The sequence below is a fragment of the Meriones unguiculatus genome, chromosome X, assembly GCF_030254825.1.
Source record: "Meriones unguiculatus strain TT.TT164.6M chromosome X, Bangor_MerUng_6.1, whole genome shotgun sequence".
Taxonomy (NCBI): domain Eukaryota; kingdom Metazoa; phylum Chordata; class Mammalia; order Rodentia; family Muridae; genus Meriones; species Meriones unguiculatus.
The window spans coordinates 59,459,723-59,481,385 of record NC_083369.1 but is presented as its reverse complement, the minus strand read 5'-3'; the positions used below and the strand labels follow the sequence as shown (position 1 = coordinate 59,481,385).

The following is a 21,663-nucleotide window of genomic DNA, read 5'->3' as shown; positions in this document are numbered from 1 at the left end:
AAAGACAAAAAGGCTGAGAAAGAAATGAGGGAAACAACACCCTTCACAATAGCCACTAATAACATAAAGTACCTTGGTGTGACTCTAACCAAGCAAGTGAAAGACCTGTTTGAGAAAAACTTCAAGTCTCTGAAGAAAGAAATAGAAGATATCAGAAGATGGAAAGATCTCCCGTGCTCATGGATTGGTAGGATTAACATTGTGAAAATGGCCATCCTGCCAAAAGCAATCTACAGATTCAATGCAATTCCCATCAAAATACCAACTGAATTCTTTACAGACCTTGAAAAAAAGATTCTCAGCTTCATATGGAGAAACAAAAAACCCAGAATTTCCAAAACGATCCTGTATAACAACAGATCATCTGGAGGTATCTCCATCCCTGATCTCAAGCTGTACTACAGGGCAACAGTAATAAAAACTGCATGGTATTGGCATAGAAACAGAAAGGAGGATCAATGGAACTGCATAGAAGACCCAGAAATAAATCCACACACCTATGAATACTCGATATTTGACAAAGAAGCCAAATCCATTCAATGGAAAAAAGACAGCATCTTCAACAAATGGTGCTGGACCAACTGGATGTCTACATGCAGAAAAATGAAAATAGATCCATATTTATCACCCTGCACAAAACTAAAGTCAAAGTGGATCAAGGAACTCAACATAAAACCAGATACCCTAAATCAATTGGAAAAAAAAGTGGGGAACAGCCTAGAACTCATTGGCACAGGAGACAACTTCCTGAACAGAACACCAACAGCACAGGCTCTAAGAGCAACAATCAATAAATGGGACCTCATGAAACTGAAAAGATTCTGTAAAGCAAAGGATACCATCATCAAAACAAAACGACTGCCTACAGATTGGGAAAGAATCTTCACTAACCCTTTATCTGACAGAGGACTAATATCCAGTATATACAAAGAACTAAAGAAGCTGAAAAGCAGCAATCCAAGTAATCCAATTAAAAAATGGGGAACAGAGCTAAACAGAGAATTCTCGACAGAAGAATATCGAATGGCAGAAAAACACTTAAAGAAATGCTCATCCTCATTAGCCATCAGGGAAATGCAAATCAAAAAGACCCTGAGATATCACCTTACACCCATTAGAATGGCCAAGATGAAAAACTCAAGCGATAACACATGCTGGAGAGGTTGTGGAGAAAGGGGAACCCTCCTCCACTGCTGGTGGGAATGTAAACTGGTACAACCACTCTGGAAAGCTCTCTGGCGCTTTCTAAGACAATTAGGAATAGTGCTTCCTCAAGACCCACCTATACCACTGCTAGGTATATGCCCAAAGTTCGTTCAAGTACACAAAAGGGATACTTGCTCAACCATGTTTATAGCAGCTTTATTTGTAATAGCCAGAACCTGGAAACAACCCAGATGTCCATCAACGGAGGAATGGGTACAGAAATTGTGGTATTTTTACACAATGGAATACTACTCAGCAATCAAAAAGGAGGAAATCATGAAATTTGCAGGCAAATGGTGGGATCTAGAAAAGATCATTCTGAGTGAAATATCCCAGAAGGAGAAAGACAAACATGGGATATACTCACTTATATAGACCTATAAGATATGATAAACATAATGAAATCTATACACCTAAAAAAGATAATCAATTGAGCGGACATGGGGTAAGATGATCAATCCTCGTTTAGAAAGACAGATGGGATGTGCATTGAACGTATGACAGGAGTCTACTGAGAGCAGTGTTGTCAAAGCAAAGACTCATGACCAAACCTATGGCAGAGTACAGGGAATCATAAGAAAGAAGGGGAGTTAGTCTGATGGGGAAAGTATAGGAGCTCCACAAGGACCAAATATATCTGGGCACAGGGTCTTTTCTGAGACTGACATTCAACCAAGGACCATGTATGGATATAACCTAGAACCTCCACTCAGATGTAGCCTGTGGTAGCTCAGTAACCAATTGGTTTCCCAAAGTGAGGGGAACAAGGACTATTTCTAACAGGGACTCAATGACTGGCTCTTTGGTCTCCCCACCCCCGGAGGGAGGAGCAGTCCTGTTAGGCCACAGAGGAGGGCTTTGCAGCCAGTCCTGAAGATACCTGATAAAACAGGATCAGATGAATGGGGAGGAGGTCCCCCCTATCAGTGGACTTGGAAAGGGGCACGGTGGAGATGAGGGAGGGAGGGAGGGACTGGGAGGGAATGAAGGATCGGGACAGGGCTGGGATACAGAGTTAATAAAATGTAACTGATAAAGAAATAATAATAATAAAATTTTAAAAAAAGAAAAAAATTCCTGGTTTAAAAAACAGTCTTTTTCTCCTTGATTACATGTTTATTACAGAAAATTTCATAATATATATATATATATATATATATATATATATATATATATATATATATATATGACAATATCCATTCAGGCGCTTCCATTTTTATTGTGTATGTACTGTTGTTGTATTGTATAAATAAAGGCTAATCTGAAATCTATTCATATTCTGTTTTGAACAATAAATCATTTTACAAATATATCTTTGAAACTCATCTCACTTAATTTTTAAAAATAGATAAGAGACATGGTTTTAAAAATTTTGTTGCCTTATGCCTTGTAGTCAGAAATTGCTTTTTTAAGTATTCATTTTTAAGTATTTTGTGTGAATTAGTATTTGCCTATATTTGTATATTGAATCACGTGCATGCCTGGTGTTCTTCGAGTCCTGAAGATAGCATCAGATCCCCTGGAATTGGAGTTACAGACAGTTGTGAGCTTCAATGTAGGTGCTGAGAAATGAACTCATAGGGTTCTCTGCAAAAGCAGCAAGTTCTCTTAATTGCTGAGTCTTCTCTCCAGCCCAGAAAGCATGTTCTTATAAACCATTGCAAATGTGGAGAGAAGATGCTTTTTATTAACCTACCCCTTAATATTACCTTTTTGCAGCACAAAGAGTTGAAGCCAGGAATGAAAGGCAATCATTCTGCCATGGGGTACATCCTTAGCCCAAGATTGTCTTGTATTTTATGGGAAAATTTATTTACTTACATCCCAATCAAAACTTCCCCTCCCTCTTCTAGTGTGAATTATTTGACCATCAGAGAAGAAGAGGTTGGTGAGGGTTTCTATTCACTGAGAGGCCAGCAGCAGCCATTCACAGTACTAGGTGATTTCTAATTGTTTTCCCTACAACCATACTCTGTAGCCAAACACCAAAAGCTTTTTCACGACAGGCCCTAAATAGCCACTCCAAATATTAACCACAAGATATTGATAGGTACTTTTTATTAGATATCATAAATACAGTTTTGTTCATGTCAGAACCCAAAGTCATCATTTTGTTTATCCCATTTTTTTTAATAGAGGGCTTTGTGCATTGCTGGCAAGCACTCTATCACAGAGATATTCTGTTGGTTCTGACTTTCTGAAGTCAATACACTCCTCTAAAAAAAAAGTCTGTGAAGCATATTGAGACTTCTCTTACCCACTCTTTGGGGAAATCACAATTTTCTGTTTCCTTTGGATTCTTCCTACAGTGGTGATGGAGAGGAGAACTCACTGAAGTTAGATGTTCATTTACCCTTAGCCTTGAAGGAAGAAGGAAAAGGAAGGCAACATAGAGAAGTTCCTGCTGGTGATTTATGTGGCAAGAAAATTGATTTATTTTCCCATTTTCTGCCCTATCTTGGAGCACAGGGCCACTTTCTTCCATGAAAGTGAACCATTTGTGCACTAAATCACAATCTGTAGGCTGGGACAACAGGCTTTGTTATTACAATGAGGAGGTAATAGTATCTCTTACCTCCTGAGCTGCATAGAGAAACCCTAACTCAAAAAAAAATTCCACTAATACCACATTAATTTAAAAAAAAAATAGAAAATAACAAATGCTAACAATGTAAAGAGTAGCCAGGGAATATGGCTCAACATGTAAAAACATCTGACAATCTGAGTTCAGTACCCAGAACCCATGTACAAAGCTGGAGGTGATGGCACAAGCCTGTAATGCAAGCACACCTGTCACAAGATGGGAGGCAAACATAGGATATAGCCTAGAATTTCATGAGTCAGCTAGCCTGGAGTATGCATCCTGGCAGAAACAAGAGAGATCCTGCCTCAACAGGATATAAGGAAAGAACCAACACCCAAAAGTTATCCTCTGACCTTCATACACAAACTCACTCTTGCATACACAAAATTAATTAATTGGTGGGAGCAGTTGCATACTGGATTGGCAAAAGCAAGTGAATCAGCTTCCTGGAGGCAGCCCACTCGTTTTTACACATCTGATGAATGGGGATATATCTGGTGTAGGCAAGGCTCCAAGAATTTTGCCTTAAGACTGCTTATTGTTGCTATACTGCCTTTCCATGTGTGCCTCATATCTGGCCTGACAGAGACCCTCACTGCTTACTGCTTCAGTCTATTAAGCAGATTTCCTGCAAATTATTTTGAAGATGTACCTTCATAGTGCTGTTTAAGTGAACTGATGATTTCAAAACCCCTGGTGATGATTTTAAAGGATTTCCGACTTGATTCAAGTAATTTTAAAACCCTCCTGCTGTGTGACTAAATCTGCTAGGGGCTCTATGTACCTCCATATGTCAAACACTTGATTTAAATTCATTCTAGATTTAATCCAGGGATAAGGCCCAGGTGTCCACCACGATAAGAAAGACCATAAAAATATAGAAACAAAAAGTAAATGGTTAGCTATACAAGAGAAGACAGATACCTGTTTCTTAGGGGAAAAAAAAAAAAACAACCCTTCACATAAAAAACTTGCTTTGAACACATAATGTACATTTGAAATAAGAAAAAGCTAAAAATTCTGCCTTGAACTCATAATGAGCATATAGATAAAAACCACTGCTTTAAACTTGTCTAGGTAGATATTAGTATCAATATCCCTACTGTAACTCCTCTTTTATGTATCTATTTTTGAATGATGTAATTTTTTTCCATACATAGAGAACCTTTATACTAGAAAGTATAAAGGCCCAGGACAGAATTTTTGAGGCCACTCACTTCATCCAAAAATGTATCTGTCTGTATAATTGTGTGTGTGTGTGTTTGTGTGTGTGTAATGTGTGTATATACAAATATATCATGTATATATTGTATATATGTATATTATATCTGTATGTTTGCATATATGTGTATGAATGGTGTCTTTGGGAGATCCCTTGGTTTATCTATTAATTATATGTGTGTATATGCATGTGAGGTTTGTAAATATCTGCCTGCTTTGTCTGCCAAATGTGTATGTTTTTACATGTTTCTAGGTTTAGTGAGTTCAGTAAATGATAAACAGTCCAGGGTGTTTTATCAACCCTCTCAATTACTACTCTACCTTCCAGCTGTCCAATTTCTCTAGGCTTGAAAGAACTGCCACTCTCACTGAGTCACATTGCTCTGAGAAGTTAATACAGGAGTAATGGGGACCACAAGGCCAAATATCAGAGGCTTACTTATTTTGATAACATTATGTACGTCTCTTCAAAATGGAGCCAGTTGGAATGAAAGGGCCTTATGAGGACTATTGCTTAACTATATCCCCTCAATTTCTACAGCTGAGGAGGGTCCCTTGAAAACACAGGTTGACTGCTACTGCTCTTCACCCCTGACCTCAAATTTTTGAAATTAAACCTACTAATTAAAAACTGCCTTTGAGCATACACCCCTAAGAGCACTCATTTATATTCTATATGTAAGCACTGATAAATTTATCAAAAGCTTCTTTAAAATATCAGTTGGATTTGTCTTTCTTTAAAAGTATTTACAGGTAAGTTAAAGCTTTTAGAACCAGACGAGTTCCACTACCCATAACAATATTTACCTGTAGTTCTCACTGAGAGGCTGCAATGATTGCTGTCATTAGGTAACAGGCAGCCAAGCTACCCGTGCTCCAAGAGGAACTGCAAGGTTTGATTCTAATGACATATCTTTCTGGGTTCAAAAAATTAAAAGCTCCTGTTCAATATCCTTTATATTACAGATTAACATAATGTTTTATAGTATGAATTTAGAGAATGACAAATAACACAACTGGGCCACTGCATTCCACAGCAGTGCATGTTTTCACTCATGGTTCAGCTTCAGATCAGGCTGCTTTGATTATTCATCGTCATAAAGAACCTTTCCCTATGCAAGAAACTTCTTCATTGTGGGCTGAGCTGACAGCAGTACTTAATGCTTTTAAAAGTCTTAAAGACAGGCAGCTCAGCAGAGCCATACATTGTCGTCTATTTGTGCCTCTCCTAATCTGGGGAGGCTTTCAAAGATATGATACAGCATTTATTTCACTGTTTTACCATTTTGGATATGCCAAGAGGTTTAGAAACTGTTTACTGTTTGTACCACAAAAGATTTTTTTTTAATTGATGTTTAACTTTTAATGTGTTACACTCGACTGGCATCCCCTGTAATCCACAAAACAGGCTATTGTGTAGCCAGCTCATCAGACCCTTAAGGGCACAGATATCTAGATTATAGATACCCAGCTCATCATCATATTTTAATTCATGACTTATACCTCTGACAAAATAAAAATCCCTACTAACCAGAAAATTGAAAAGACAGGATCCTCTATCCCGGGAAAAGCTTTGTTTGCCTGTTTTCACAGGTCACTAATCCACCATTATGGATGCCAGAACAATTGATTGTACCAGGACACTCCTTTCCAGCTTGAAGGCAGAGACCTTCACCTAGGTATCCACCACGATAAGAAAGATCATATGAATATAAAAACAAAGAATAAATTGTTAGCTCTATAAGGCAAGACAGGCCCCAGTTTCTTTGCATAACCTTTGCATAAAAAAACTTGCTTTGAGCGCATAATAAGCATTTGAATTAAGAAAAAGATAAAACTTCTCCTTTGAACTCATAAAGAATATATAAATAAAATCACTGCTTTAAATTTTTCTAGTTAGATATTAGGAAAAATAGCCTCCTGTAACTCTCCTTTTATGTATCTATTTTGAGTGATAGCAAGGCTACCAGCCTTAAAGATTAAGAGATAATGTATAGAAACACCAGCTATCAGCTGGTCCTCGACAACTCTGTGACCCACCTTGGTTCACCCTGTGTGCTGGAGCTGGCCTCTAGCAGTTAATTAGTTAATTAATTGACTAATTAATTAATTGACAGTTAAGAGATAACATCCCCTTCAAAAGGGCTAGCAGATGGCTCATTAGGGAAAAGTACATGCCTTACAAGCTTGGTGACCTGAGTTTCATCATCAGAATACCTATTGTGAATGGAGAAAAGCAAATCTGATCTCCACACCAAGTCCATGACACACAAATACACACACATCAATAATAATAATAATAATAATAATAATAATAATAGAACTCTTTTACCAATAGTGACAGAAATAGCTTTGCATTTGTTGCTGCTGTTGCTTGTTTTAATTTGCTTGTAGAGACCAGGCTGGATTCAAATTTGAATTTGTAGCCATCCTCAAATGTTGTGAATTTGTAGCCATCTCTCAAATGTTGTGATTATTCGTTATTACAACAAACACTTCGGTTTTCGGTTTTTGCTTTTTTTTATTAATTTTATGTGTATGATATTTTGTCTGTGCACCACATGTGTGCCTGGTGCCCGCAGGGGCCAAAAGACAGTACTGGATCCCCAGGAATCCAATCCCCAGAAGATTGTCAGCCATCATTTGGGTGCTGGGAATTGAAGTTCCTTGGTCTGCTTCAAGAGCAGCCAATGCTCCTAGCCTCTAAGCCATCCCTCCAGTCCCTGGTTTGGGTTTTTTAATGTTGGGTTTGATTCAGCAGACAGTTATTTGATTTTTACTGAGGTGCGTCCCCATCACCGCTAATGAGAATGTGAAATGTTATAGCTGCTATGCAAAACAATCTAGCAATTTTTCAAATAAACAAAATTATCACATAACCTTGAACTTCTATATAATGCAAATTAATCTCAAAAAAGTTTCAAACAAAGCTTTTGCATAAATGCTCATAGCAGTGCCATTTAAAATCACATCACTGAAAGGTAAAAACAAACATCCTTTAGTCAGTGTGTGGAGAAGCAAAATATAGTTTATCTGTACAATGGAATTTTATTCAGTCACTGAAAGGAATGACTGAATGATAAATACTACAACATGGACACATGTTAAGTATAAGTTGTCAGGCACAGAGAATCACATATTGCATGATTCCATTTACAGTTTGCCCCACCTTACCTTCAGAGATATGTTCTAAAACATATTCTTTAAAAACATCTCTAAAACAATGGATGCTTGATATTTCATATAGTATTATTATAAATACATATAAATATAAATACCATTATAAATACATATACACACATATAGGTATATTTTGTGTATATTATATACGGTTTGGTATATTTTATATATACATATATATTTATTATATATACATGTGTATATATGTATATATATTTAAATGCACATATATGTATATATTATATATTTATATATTATGTATATATGTATGTATCTTAAATTATATCATATACAATATATTATATTATATATTATACATTACATATTATAAAGTTTTAAATATATAGTTGTTTTCTAAATACACACATGAACCTATGATAGTCACACATACCCTATGATGTTTAATTTATGAATTAGATACAGTAATAAGTTACCAATAAAATAATTATGTAATACACAAACAAAAGTTATGTGACTACGGATTCTTTTTCAAAATTTATTAGTGTAATTTTGTATTTATGATTTCATCACAACTTCTCACTTTGAATGGTATATTTTCTCCTTAAATTATTTTTTAATATTATTTTATGTATTTATTGTTGATATATATGTATGAATTGCATACATATATACAGAGAGGTCAGAGAACAATTTTTTGGAATCAGTTTTCTTTCTATCTTGGGACATAGGGATACACCTAAGGTCATCAGGCCTGAGCAGCACATGCTTGTTGTCTAGTAACTCTTCACCTTGCCAGTCCTTGATTAAATTATTTAAGTCTGCCAGAATATGGCCCTATCTTCATCATCAGTGTCTCCAATATTTCATCAAAATTGTTCAGTGGAAATCTATTCCTGAATCTAGGTACCTTTCTTTTTTCTTATGGAGTGTACTTTCCACATACTAACTTAATGCCATTTCCATCCAACCTCAGCACTTGACTTACACTTCAGTTATAACTTTTACCATTAGAATGGTGACAGCAAAACTATTGTGAATTACTGTTTTTTTTTTTTTCCTCTCTACAGTGTCATAGAAAAGGAAGTCTTAGCCTCCATCTCAGCAACCTCAGCAGGCAGTCTCTTTCTTAGTTCAGGCATCTTCACCATGGGGTGAGAGAAATGCCTCAGTGGTTAAGATCAGTCTTCCAGAATGCGTGGCTTGGATTTCCAGCACTCACATGGTGGCTCTGATAGACTGTAACTCCATTCTAGGGGATCTGATAACCATCTTCTGGTCTTTGGGGGCATGAGACTTGTAACTGGTGTACAGACATACATAAATACAGGAAAACACCCATATGCATAAAATAAAATTAAGATTTAAATTTTTTCACCTTTTGTACTTAAAAATAATGTGAATTATTTTCATTACCTTGAGAGTCCACACTCAGCACTAAATATCTAAAACCAAGGTTTCTATTTCTTAAGCAGATAAAACTAGAAATGGAAGCATGATACTTAAAACTAGAGATCTTAAAGAAAGGGAGAGGGTAATACAATGTGTGAACGCAGAAGTGGTAATTGGAGGACAGGAACTAGCAGTTCTTTCCTTGCACCAATGGATCAGCAGATCAAAGTTAAGAGTTTGGAGCAGGGGTATGAAGAACAGAACAGAGCAGGGACAACAAAAAGAGTCACATATGAAAATTCTTAAATGAAAACCAGTGTCTTGTATGCTAATTTAAAAGGCTAATTTTAAAAATGGAAGTCTCATGTTGGGCTGGGCAGTTTGGCTCTTGCTTATAATTTTAGCACCTAGGTTGAGGCAGGAGAATTGTGTGAGTTCCTGGACAGGGTGACAGCATGGGTTACAGAATGAGATCCTTTCTTGTTTTAATTTTATTTTATTTTATTAGTTACACTTTATTCACTTTGTATCCCTCCATAAGCCCCATCCCTCCTCCCCTGCCGGTCCCTTCTTAACAACAAAAATATTCTCTGCCAAGTGTGGTGGAAAATATTTGTAATACCAGCACTCAGTAGGCTGAGATAAGAGTATTGTCCCAAGTGAGGACTGGGTCTTCATAATGAGTCCCAAGCCATACTTACTGTGCCAGAGAGTGATACCCACCCAACTCCCCACCCCCACCTTTCCTCCACTCTCACCCCTCCCCCACCCCTGGCTCAGATTTTTTTTTCAACAACTACTCTTCTTTAAAATGATCCTGTAAGAACAGAAGGAATCATTGAAATGTAAAGGAGGAAAACAAAGTCCTTTCAATTTCAATATAAACCTACATGTTAATACACAGGAGTCTACATGAAAGAAATTGGTCTGGGAAAATGGCTAATGTTTTGGCAGGCCAGCCAAGTTGCTAGTATTTCTTGCCACAGAGGAAGAGGACATACTCAGTCCTTCTGTGACATGATGATTTGTGGTGGATGGGAAAGGGTGTCTCCTTTTCTGAGGAATAGGGGAGTTGGGGGAGAAGGAGGGTGGAACTGGGAGGAGAGGTAGGATGGGGCTACAACCAAAATGCAAAGTAAATAAGAAATATTTTTTTAAATGGAAAACGGAGTCTGAGAGATAGCTCAGCAGTAAAAGGTCTTGCTATGCCAGCCTGGCCACCTGAATTTAATTCCTGAAATTCACACTGGAAGGAAATAACTGACTCACCAAATTTATTCTCTGACATCCAAACATGCACTGTGGCACATGCAGACCAGCACTCAATGCACATCAAACATAAATAAAAATTTAAAACATAATAAAAAGACCATAGGCTGGGGGTGATCCTTCATGCCTAGCCACTGGGAAAGCAGGCAGATCTCTGTGATTTCAAGTTCAGCCCAGTCTACACTGAGTTTCAGGCTAGCAAGGGACACATAGATAGACCCTCTGTCTTTTTTTTTTCAAGGAAAATAAATTTTAAAAATAAATTTAAAGAACAAGAAGATGTGGTTGCTATAGATTTCCCGGCTAAAAAGCAGACAATTTCACCACATATATATATATTACATTATTATATTATTTTAATATATTATATCATTATATTATATTAATATCTTATATATAATTATAATATATATTATTATATATTACATTATTTACTATATATATATATATATATTTTTTACATTAAGCAACTTGAACAGGATCCTAGTTCCTGCAGGTAAAACACTGAAGGGAAATCTGCTGGTTTAGTGCTGCTCCAAGCAAAAAATGTTATCCTGAGTGATGTTTCAGAATAGTTCTTACAAAAAAGCAGTCAGGGATAGATAGATAGATAGATAGATAGATAGATAGATAGATAGATAGATAGATATAGAGATGCATGAGGTCATAGATTCTCTTTTCAGCACAGAAACTCAAAAATTATCAGAATGCTGCTTTACTTATGCTCCCTTTTTGGCAATCTACCGGGAAGGAAACAGTTGAAACCAAAATGCAGTATGGAGGAAGGGAACCAGACTCATGGTTTTTAAAACATTTAACTTTTTAAAGAGGCTTATATTTGAATGTTTGACAGTTATTTTATTAACATGATTGTACTATGAATTTATTTTAGTTCCTTCAGAAAAAAGTGTTGTATCTTACCAGAATTTTCACTTACAGGAGGTAGGGGCGATCACAAATCTTTACTAATGTGGCATAGTGGTACATGCTTGTATGCCCAACATTTAGGAGGCTCTGTCCTAGAAGTCAGGGACCTGATTAGGCAACATGGTGAGTACAGTAAGACTCCATCTCAAAAAGAGAGAGAGAAAGAGAGAGAGAGAGAGAGAGAGAGAGAGAAAGACAGAGAGAGAGAGAGAGAGAGAGAGGAGAGAAAGCCAGAAAAAGAAAGCCAAACTGAAGCTATTTGTTTAGGAAAGCATCCAGTTTAGTGTTTTAAATTTGTATTATATTTATTTATTTATTCATTTGTTTACTTTGTGTGTGTGTGTAGTGTCTGTGTGTGCTCATGCACATGAGAGCACTCCCTCATCCTTTTTTATAATAGTTTTATTTTTTATATTAATCACAGGTTATTTATTTTGTATCCCAGCCTTAGCCCCCCTCCTTCATTCCCTCCCAATCCCACCCTCCCTCCCTCATATCCTCCCTGCCCCTTTCCAAGCCTCCACACCTGCGACTTTCAAATATCACCCTCACTATCAGTGGTCTAGGTGAGGGGCATAGGGAGAGAAGAGGAAAGGAGGGTGAGATTGGGAAGAGATGAGGGAGGGGCCCATAGCCGGGATACAAAATGAATGAATTGTAATGAATGATAATAGTAATAGAAAAAGAAAATTTAAAAAATTAACTTATATTTTTATCTTATATTTACCAGTAGCTTGTGATTCGAAGGTACTAGTTTGAATTGAAAAGTGACAAAAGTTACAAAACCCAATCTCAGTTGTCTCTCAAGTGTAGGGACTTAATAATTGTACTGTTGTGAAGGAGAAAAACATGGCATATACTCGCTTATATAGACCTATAAGATATGATAAACATAATGAAATCTATACACCTAAAGAAGATAAACAAGAAAGCGGACACAGGGTAAGATGATCAATCCTCACTTAGAGAGACAAATGGGATGTACATTGGACGTATGACAGGAGTCTACCGCAGAAGGCATCTAAAAGACTCTACCTAGCAGTGTGTCAAAACAGATATTAAGACTCATAACCAAACCTTCGGCAGAGTGCAGGGAATCATATGAAAGAAGGGGGAGTTATTATGATGTGGAAAGGATCGGAGCTCCACAAGGACCAAATATATCTGGGCACAAGGGTCTTTTCTAAGACTGACACTCCACCAAGGACCATGTATGGATATAACCTAGAACTTCTGCTCAGATGTAGCCTGTGGTAGCTCAATAACCAATTGGTTTCCCACAGTAAGGGGAACAGGGACTATTTCTAACAGGAACTCAATGACTGGCTCTTTCACCTCCCCACCTCCCAAGGGAGGACCAGTACTGCTAGGCCACAGAGGAGGTCTTTGCAGCCAGTCCTGAAGATACCTGATAAAACAGGTCAGATGAATGGTGAGGAGGTCCTTCCTAATCAGTGGACTTGAAAAGGGGCAGGGAGGAGATGAGGGAGGGAGGGTGGGATTGGGAGGGAATAAGGGAGCAGGATACAGCTGGGATACAGAGTTAATAAAATGTAACTAATAATGATAAAAAATTGTACTGTTGTCTTATAATTCTGGATATACTCTTGTGTTCTAAAATTGTTTCAAATTGAAGAACACAGGCTGGGAAATTCTCAACAATAGTAATTGTCATCTTTAAATTATTCAAACAGAAAGTAGGAAAAGTTTGGGTAGGAATAACAAGCTCTTAATTATTTAAATTAGATTTCTATAAACTAAACTAAACAACATAAACAAAAAAACAAACAAACAAAACCCTTCCAAACCAAAGTAATCAGACCTTTGCCATCCTAATTTGAAAGGGCTTGAGAATCAGAATTTTAAGCCACTATATGAACTGCAGGTACTTAGGAAAGAGAACAAAAAGGAAGAATCAAGAAATAATTAATTAGCTAAAAATAAAATAATTCTTGGCTGACAAGATAGCTCAGCAGATAAATAAACATCCTTACTGACAAGCCTGAAAACAGAGTTAAATTCCCAGGAATTACATGGTGAAAGGAACTCCTACAAGTTGTCCTCTGACGTTCATACATGAGCTATGAGCTATGGCATACACACACACACACACACACACACACAAAATGAGACAATGTACAATGCTGAATAAATAACAAATAAATGTATGTTAAAGAAGAATAAAATGAAGTGTCTAAATAGATGGTAAATTTATTGTTTTTTCAAGAATGGCAATTAATGTAAATATATTCAAAACAAACAAAAAAAAACAGATCCTGTTTTGAATTATTTTCAAAGAACAGACACTTGCCTTGAACCGTAATCATGCAGCATTATATATAATATTGGGAACCCTGTGGGCACAAGTTGGGGGCTTTTATCCAATTATTTAGGGGTGGTTTGATTACTTTCGCAGTTGTTGAAGGCCTCAAGGTAAAGTACAGTGCTCAAACATAGTCCTTAACTGTGCTTCCTGATTGATAATTCCTGTGGGCACAAGTTGGGGGCTTTTATCCAATTATTTAGGGGTGGTTTGATTACTTTCGCAGTTGTTGAAGGCCTCAAGGTAAAGTACAGTGCTCAAACATAGTCCTTAACTGTGCTTCCTGATTGATAATTCAAGTTGATATCATTTTAATTGTAGCCCATGCCCTCCCACTGATACAAGAGGGAATGCTGGTATAAACTGGACCATATAATTTGGCCATGAATTCTCAAATCTTGAGTGGACAGACTCACTGGAGGAAACTGCTATTTTGATATAAATCTCATCATAGCCCCCTTTCCTGAAAACAGTGCAAGGTATTTCAGGATGGAGGATATATTGGAGTCTTTCCCACTGCCATTCTCAATTTTTCAAGGTAGTTGGAAACCAGCAAGAGAATGAGTCCTTAGCCCAGCATCTTTTTCTAAGCAAATAATTCTTGTTTTCTTTTGAGGCACTGTCACACAAGATTACCTTAATTCTCCATGTGAGACAGACAGATGTTCCTAGGTCCTTTAGGGAAAGATTGAGAACAGGAACCCAGTCCTATTCTTTCACACTGCTCTTCCAAACATATATTTTTTTCCTGCTGGGAGACACCCAATTTAAAGGTACAACTGCAGGAGCTTACAGTGACCCAGTGCCTCCCTCCTTTTTACCTGGGGGAGAGCATGCGGTGGAACAGTGCAACGGTCTAGGATGGCATGAGAATTTCTTACCAGAAAAGGCCATCCTCTATGTGATCCTGTGTCCTCTGGATGCCCAGACTGCCCCATGAGGAGCAATACACAGCAGTCCATGTAGAGCTCCCCCGTGCCAGAGCGCTTTCATTAAAGAGACAGCAATCTCCTCCCCAAGCTTAGACACCCAGCCATTTTACGTCTAGGAAAAGTAAGCAACTTCTCCTGAAGACATGTACTATCCTGGTGTCCATTCACCAGCGCTGGACAGCAGGGCCTTGAGAGAGTGATGCAATTTGTACCCTCCTCACAAAAGGCTGAGTGTGCCTTCCACTACAACAGCCCTCACTTCCCCCAACCCCCTTGGAAAGCTGTGTCAGCCAACTGGCACCTCAACACATGAGCAACAGCCAATTCTGGGCTTGTGTTGAATTAACCTTTTTTTCATACACATAAAAAAATTAAATGCTTTTAAATTGCAGCAGATTGTTGGAATCTATTCTGAATTTTACCCAGACTTAAGGTTTTATATTAATAAAATATATATGATGTGTTTGCCCCCATTGAAGTCAGGAAAGAATTTAATAACTTCTGAAGCAGGCATCATGATTCATATCTGTAATCTCAGTAGCTGAGAGATGAAAGCAGGAAAATCAACAGTTCAAGGCCAATATTGGGTATGTAAGAGTGAGAGCCTGTCTCAAAAATCAAGTAAATGTTATTCCCAGTTCTCAAGGAGACAGAGGCAGGCAGATCTCTGTGAGTTTGAGGCCAACATGGTCTACAAAGTGAGTCTAGGGCAGCCAAGGCTACACAGAGAAACTCTGTCTCCAAAAAAATTTTTTAAAGTAAACAAATAAATAATTTAAAATTAGTCACAATTGACCTTTTTAAAGGTCAACTTTTTAAAGGTCCAACTCAGTCATAATTGACCTTTTTAAAGGTCATTTAGATATTATTTTATTTTATTTTTAATTAAAATATAATCTATAATTTCCTCTGCCCTTTCCTCTATTGAACCTTTTTCCATCTTTCCCCCTTCCTCTCAGATTCATGGCTTCTTTCTCTTTGATTATTACTGTTATGCATACACATATGTGATTAAATGTATAAATACAACATACTGAGTCTATATATATGTATGCATGTGCTTTTAGGGCTGACCTATGTTAAAACTAGCAGAATTTAATTTGAAAATATGTCATGTAGCTGATAATAATTGAAATGTTTTAAAGTTAGATTCTATTAATCTTAACATGTTTATTTTTCAATATTTTTACAACTTCCTGTCCCCTGAGAACAAATTATCTACCTGTTTATTATATGTAAGACGACATGAACATAATACACAACAGACTTTTTTTTTTTTTCATTAAACATACCAACATACGCAGTAAGTCTGGACTGTTGCTTATAGTCTGAGCACAGGTACTTAGCCTGCTACATACTGTATATGCTTGAAATGCACAGAATTCCTGTAACCAAAAGTAGTAATAAAGCACATACAATGGATCTTTTATTACAACACAGTATTCAGAAACATGAGACATTTATGATTTTATTTAAATAAATATTGGTTTTAAAGCTGCTTTAACAGAGGGCTTCTGAAAGCCAGAAGAAGAAAACAGGAAACAACCTAGGAACCTGCCACAGAGGGCCTCTGAAAACCTCTGCCCTGCAGACTATCAAAGCAGATGCTGAGCCTGATAGCCAACTGTTGGACAGAGTAAATGGAATCTGATGTAAGAAGTGGGAAACAGTAAGAGCTGGAGAGGACAGGAACTCCACAAGGAGAGGAACAGAACAAGAAAATTTGAACACAGGGGTCTTTCCAGAGACTCATACTCCAACCAAGGACTATTCATGGAGATAACCTAGAACCCCTGCACAGATGTAGCCCATGGCAGTTCAGTTCAGTTCAGGGTTACATAGTAATGGGGACAGGGACTGCCTCTGACATAATCTGATTGGCCTGCTCTTTGATCACCTCCCCCTGAGGAGGAAGCAGCCTTACCAGGCCACAGAAGATGACAAAGCAGCCACTTTTGATGAGATTTGATAGACTAAGATCAGAAGGAAGGAGAGGAGTACATCCCCATCAGTGGACTTGGGGAGGGGCATTCATGAAGAAGGAGGAGGAAGGGTGGGATTGGGAGGGGAGGAAGGAGGGGCTTATGGGGGGATACAAAGTGAATAAAGTATAATTAATAAAAGTTAAATAAAAAATTAAAACAAAAACTGCTTTAATGCCCTGACATGCTGTCTTTCTCCTTTAATCCCAGCACATGGTGAGTAGGGATAGATGGATCCTGGATCCCTTATTATCTGAAACAAGAGTCTCTCATTGAACCCCGTGCTCACCTATTGACTAATGATCTCCAGGGAGCCACCTGCCTCCTCCCAACCTTGCTAGGTTTATAGATGTGCATGACTACATCTGGGTTTTTATGGAGATACCAGGTACTGCAACTCAGTTTTTCATACACAGTAGGTACTTTACCGACTGAGTTATCTCCCCAGACCTAATTTATACATTTTTGATGATCTCTGAGTATAGTTTGGTGGTCAGTGTGTCCTTTGAATGGTGATTCCTGGATTTAATCCAAGCATCAGAAATAAAAATAATAAAATAAATGTATTATTTTGCATAGTTAATTCAATCACATTATTAAAAATTGAAGCATAAAAAACAATATAGTGAAAAGTGTGCTTCACATTGCTATGCTCCACCCGCTAGGTTCCTTTCCCCACTTTCAAAAAATGTTAATATCTTTCAAGAGATTATTTATGATTATTCATAAAATGATACAGTTATACAAAATGGTAACTGTATCAAGACATTTATTCTTGGCATTTTAATTTAACAATATATGCTAGTATACTGGAGCTAACTTTATATTAATATATAAAGGGGTTCTTCATTATGTTTATTGCTTCATAGTATTTCTTTCTTTCTATTTTTTTCTGTTTTTTTGAGACAGGGTTTCTCTGTGTAGCCCTGGTTGTCCTGGGCTCACTTTGTAGACCAGACTGTCCTCAAACTCACAGAGGTCCACCTGCCTCTGCCTCCCTGGGTGCTGGGATCAAAGGCATGCACCACCACACCTAGTTAGTATTTCAATATTTCAATACAGGATTGTTCTGGTTGGTTTTTGTCAATTCAACACAAGATAGAGTCAGCCAGGGAATCTCAATTGAGACAATGCCCTAATCAGATTGGTCTGTAAAAAAAGCCTATGGAAAATTTATTGATTAATGATTGATGTGGAAGGGCCCAACCTACTATAGGTAGTGACATCCTTTGGCAGGTGGTCCTGGGATACATAAGGACACAAACTGAGCAAGCTATAAAGAGCAAGCCAATAAGAAGCATTTCTGCCTGGGTTCTGCTCCAGTTTTCGGCCTCCAGGTTCTAGCCTTGAATTCCTTGAATTCCACTGGCTTTGCTCAATGGACCATGACTCAGGATAAGTAAGCCAAACAAATGCCTTCCTACTGAAGTTTCTTTTGTTCAAGATCTCTATCACAGCCACAGAGAGCAAACCAAGACAAGGATTATTTAAGTAATACTTTATTGAGAGTCCCATGGGTTGGGTACAGTTTCTTTTTATTACAGACTTTCTGATATGTCAGTTTATACACATGGGTACATTAAAAGGATGGATTCCTAGAAGTCAGATTCTGAAATGGAAACTGTGTATTTGCAATCTGCCAAATGTTGTTAATATGCTGTCCATATTTGGATATAGAACCAAATTACAACCGCACCAGTAATAGAAAAAAGTACCTGTTTCCTCATACCCAGAAATGGCAGGATGTTAGCAAATTTTTGGTTTTACATATAGATGATGTGGTGATTTGAATAGGTATGGCCCCTATAGAATAAGGTGTCTGAATGCTTGAATTCACTGGAATTGCGCTATTAGGAGGTGTGGTCCTGTTAGGGTGTGGCCTTGTTGGAGGAAGTGTGTCACTGTGGAGGCTGGCTTTGAGGTTATAAGGTCTCTTAGCTCAAGCTACAGCCAGTCACAGAGGACCCTTCCGCTGCCTGTGGATCTAGATGTAGATGTCTCAGCAACATCTCAAGCACCCTCCAGCACCATGCTGGCCAGTATGCTGCCATGTTTCCCACCATGATAATAACATAGTAAGCCTCTGAAACTGTAAGCCAGACCCAATTAAATGTTTTCCTTTATAAGAGTTACCTTGGAGAAACAAACAAACAAACAAACAAAACAACTAGTCATGGTGGCACAGGCCTGTAATCCCCGCACTCAGGGAGACAAAGGCAAGGGGGATCTCTGTAAATTTGAGGCCAGCCTGGCCTACAAAAAAAAAGTTGCTTGGACATATCTCTTCACAGTAATGAAACCCTAAGACAGGTGAAAATAAAAAGAGACATATGTCATCTTACTGTTTTTAAATATAAATGACAAGTTTGAATCATTGTACAACAGAGAAATGGGCACTAGGATCTCGCTGACCTTGTCCCTTGCTTATCCAAGCTTCAGCATGGTCCGAGATGGCTGGTGATAAGGCTCGAAAGGACTCGGGAAAGGCCAAGAGAAATGCGGTTTCCCATTCCACTGAGCTGGCTTGCTCAGGCAACATTCATTCCACATTCATCGACACCTGAAATCTACGACAACCAGCCATGGACATGTGGGCATGAGCAGTGCTGTGTACAGTGCAGCCATCCTGAAGTACCTCAGTGTAGAGGTACTTGAATTGGCAGGAAATACATCTAAAGACTAAAAGGTAAACAGTATCACCGCTGTCGCATTCAACTTGTTATTCATGGAGATGAAGAATTGGACTCTCTGATCAAAGTTACAATTGCTGGTGGCGGTGTCATCCCACACATCCACAAATTTCTGATTGGGAAAAAAGGACAACAGAAGACAAGACCTTCTAAGGATGCCTGGATTCCTTATTATCTCAGGAATATTGTTAACAGCTGTTCAGTGTTGGTGATTCCAGTGGACTGTATCTCTGTGAAAAACACAGTTTTGCCTTTTTGTAATTCTATTTGAACAAGTTGGAAGCTTAATTAGCCTTCCAACCAACCAAATTTCTGCATTCAAGTCTTAACCATATATAATGTTGCTGTGGCTTTAAAGAAGCTATTGATTCTGAAGTACTGGGTTTTTTATTGACTTGATTATTTTTAAAAAACTGTTTGGATTTTAGTTGTGATTCAGAAGTTATAGTAAGAAACATTTGGTTTTGTACAGACATTATTTCATATGTGTGTGTGTGTGTGTGTGTGTGTGTGTGTGTGTGTGTGTGTTTATAGAGAGAGAGAGAGATTTCTCTTTTTTATGGGAAAATAGGAATGGGAAAAGCTACACATAGAAAACGCATCTGCGACTGAATGGGGAATTGAAAAAAATGTATTCCCTCTATCCCTCTAGCAGGATTCAGGATAGTAACCTCTGGAAACCTGAAATCAAGGTCCACAATGTCTTGGACTAGGCTAGTCACCTCATTTCTGACTTCTTTTGTCATTGGTGGATTCAAATCATAGCCTACTTGACTGAAGACCATGAGTGAGAATGTAAACTATGTGAGTGAAGATGAGGTGTGGGAAACTCCAGAAGCAAACACTTTTACAGCTACAGAAAATGGGCAGGCATGACAGGTCTTTTACAAGTGGCTGCAATTTTGAGATAAAGCACTGTGCTTTTACTTCCACACTCCAATCTTTTCTCAGTGGATAAGAGTCATTTACATTTCCATGTATTTAAAATGTTTCCTCTGTTGTGGTTGATTGTATGTTGACTCGAGTAGGCTAAGGATACTCTGAGCATTTAGAAACACTATTTCTGGATGTGCCTGTTGAGGGTGTTTCGGAAGACATAACATTACAACCATTAAATTGGGCCAAAAAGATTCATCTTTATCAGTGTGAGCAGAAATTCTCTCAGTTTCTGACTTCTGAATTTGTTGGGAAAGTCTAACAACAACCCATGCAAAGAAAAAGACTGAGAAGGATTTGGGTTCCTGTCGTTCATTTGCTTTGGTTTTAAAATTATTACTGTAAGGGATGTCATACTGTAATGTGCATTTCATGGTCAGAGGAAAGATTTGTGTTGTCAGGTCTCTCTTTTCACCTTTAGGTAGGATCCAAAGATTGAACTCTGGTTATCATGCCTGGTATGGCAAGTGCCTCTGCCCACTGAGCCATCTAGCCTTCCTTGCTTTTCTTTCAGAGACATGTTGCCCACGTTGACATCAAAGCCTTATGAGCAAGGCTAGCCTTGAATTCAAGATCCTCTTGCCTCAGCCTCCTGAGTACTTAGATTTAAGGTATGTGCCACCAAGATTGGCTTTAGAGAAGGACCTATATCAGTGAAGAATTGAATGTGAACTGGATTAAAGTTGTCTATTAGAAATGTGTGTAAAACCTTGGAGATTTGGTTACAATTGTGCAGCGAAGTTACACAGGATCTCAGATGTAGAAGTAGAATCTTTTTATACAGGTGAAGGAGCTTCTTCTTTGCTGGTACATGGATCTGGCAAGACCAGTATGGGCAGCCTCCTTATCTGTCTGGCCATGTTTTGCAATAACCTTTGGTTTGATCAAAGAGGAAGCAAACAAAAATTCAATCAAATAAGAGAGGAGGGATAGAGGGGATCCAAGATGGCTGCGACCAGCACACACCATATCTGAGGGACACAGAATCTGAAACTCTGAAATTGGTGAGGGGAGGGGCAGCTAAAGCTAGAACACCGACATTGAGGCTTCCTGGGAAAGAGGG

At 38.0% G+C, this 21,663-nt stretch overlaps 1 pseudogene; it reads left to right on the top strand.

Annotated features, from left to right (window-relative positions):
* The first annotated feature begins 19,424 nt into the window (after positions 1-19,424).
* Positions 19,425-19,666, top strand: LOC110541658 (histone H2A.Z-like; annotated as a pseudogene).
* Positions 19,667-21,663: the final 1,997 nt, after the last annotated feature.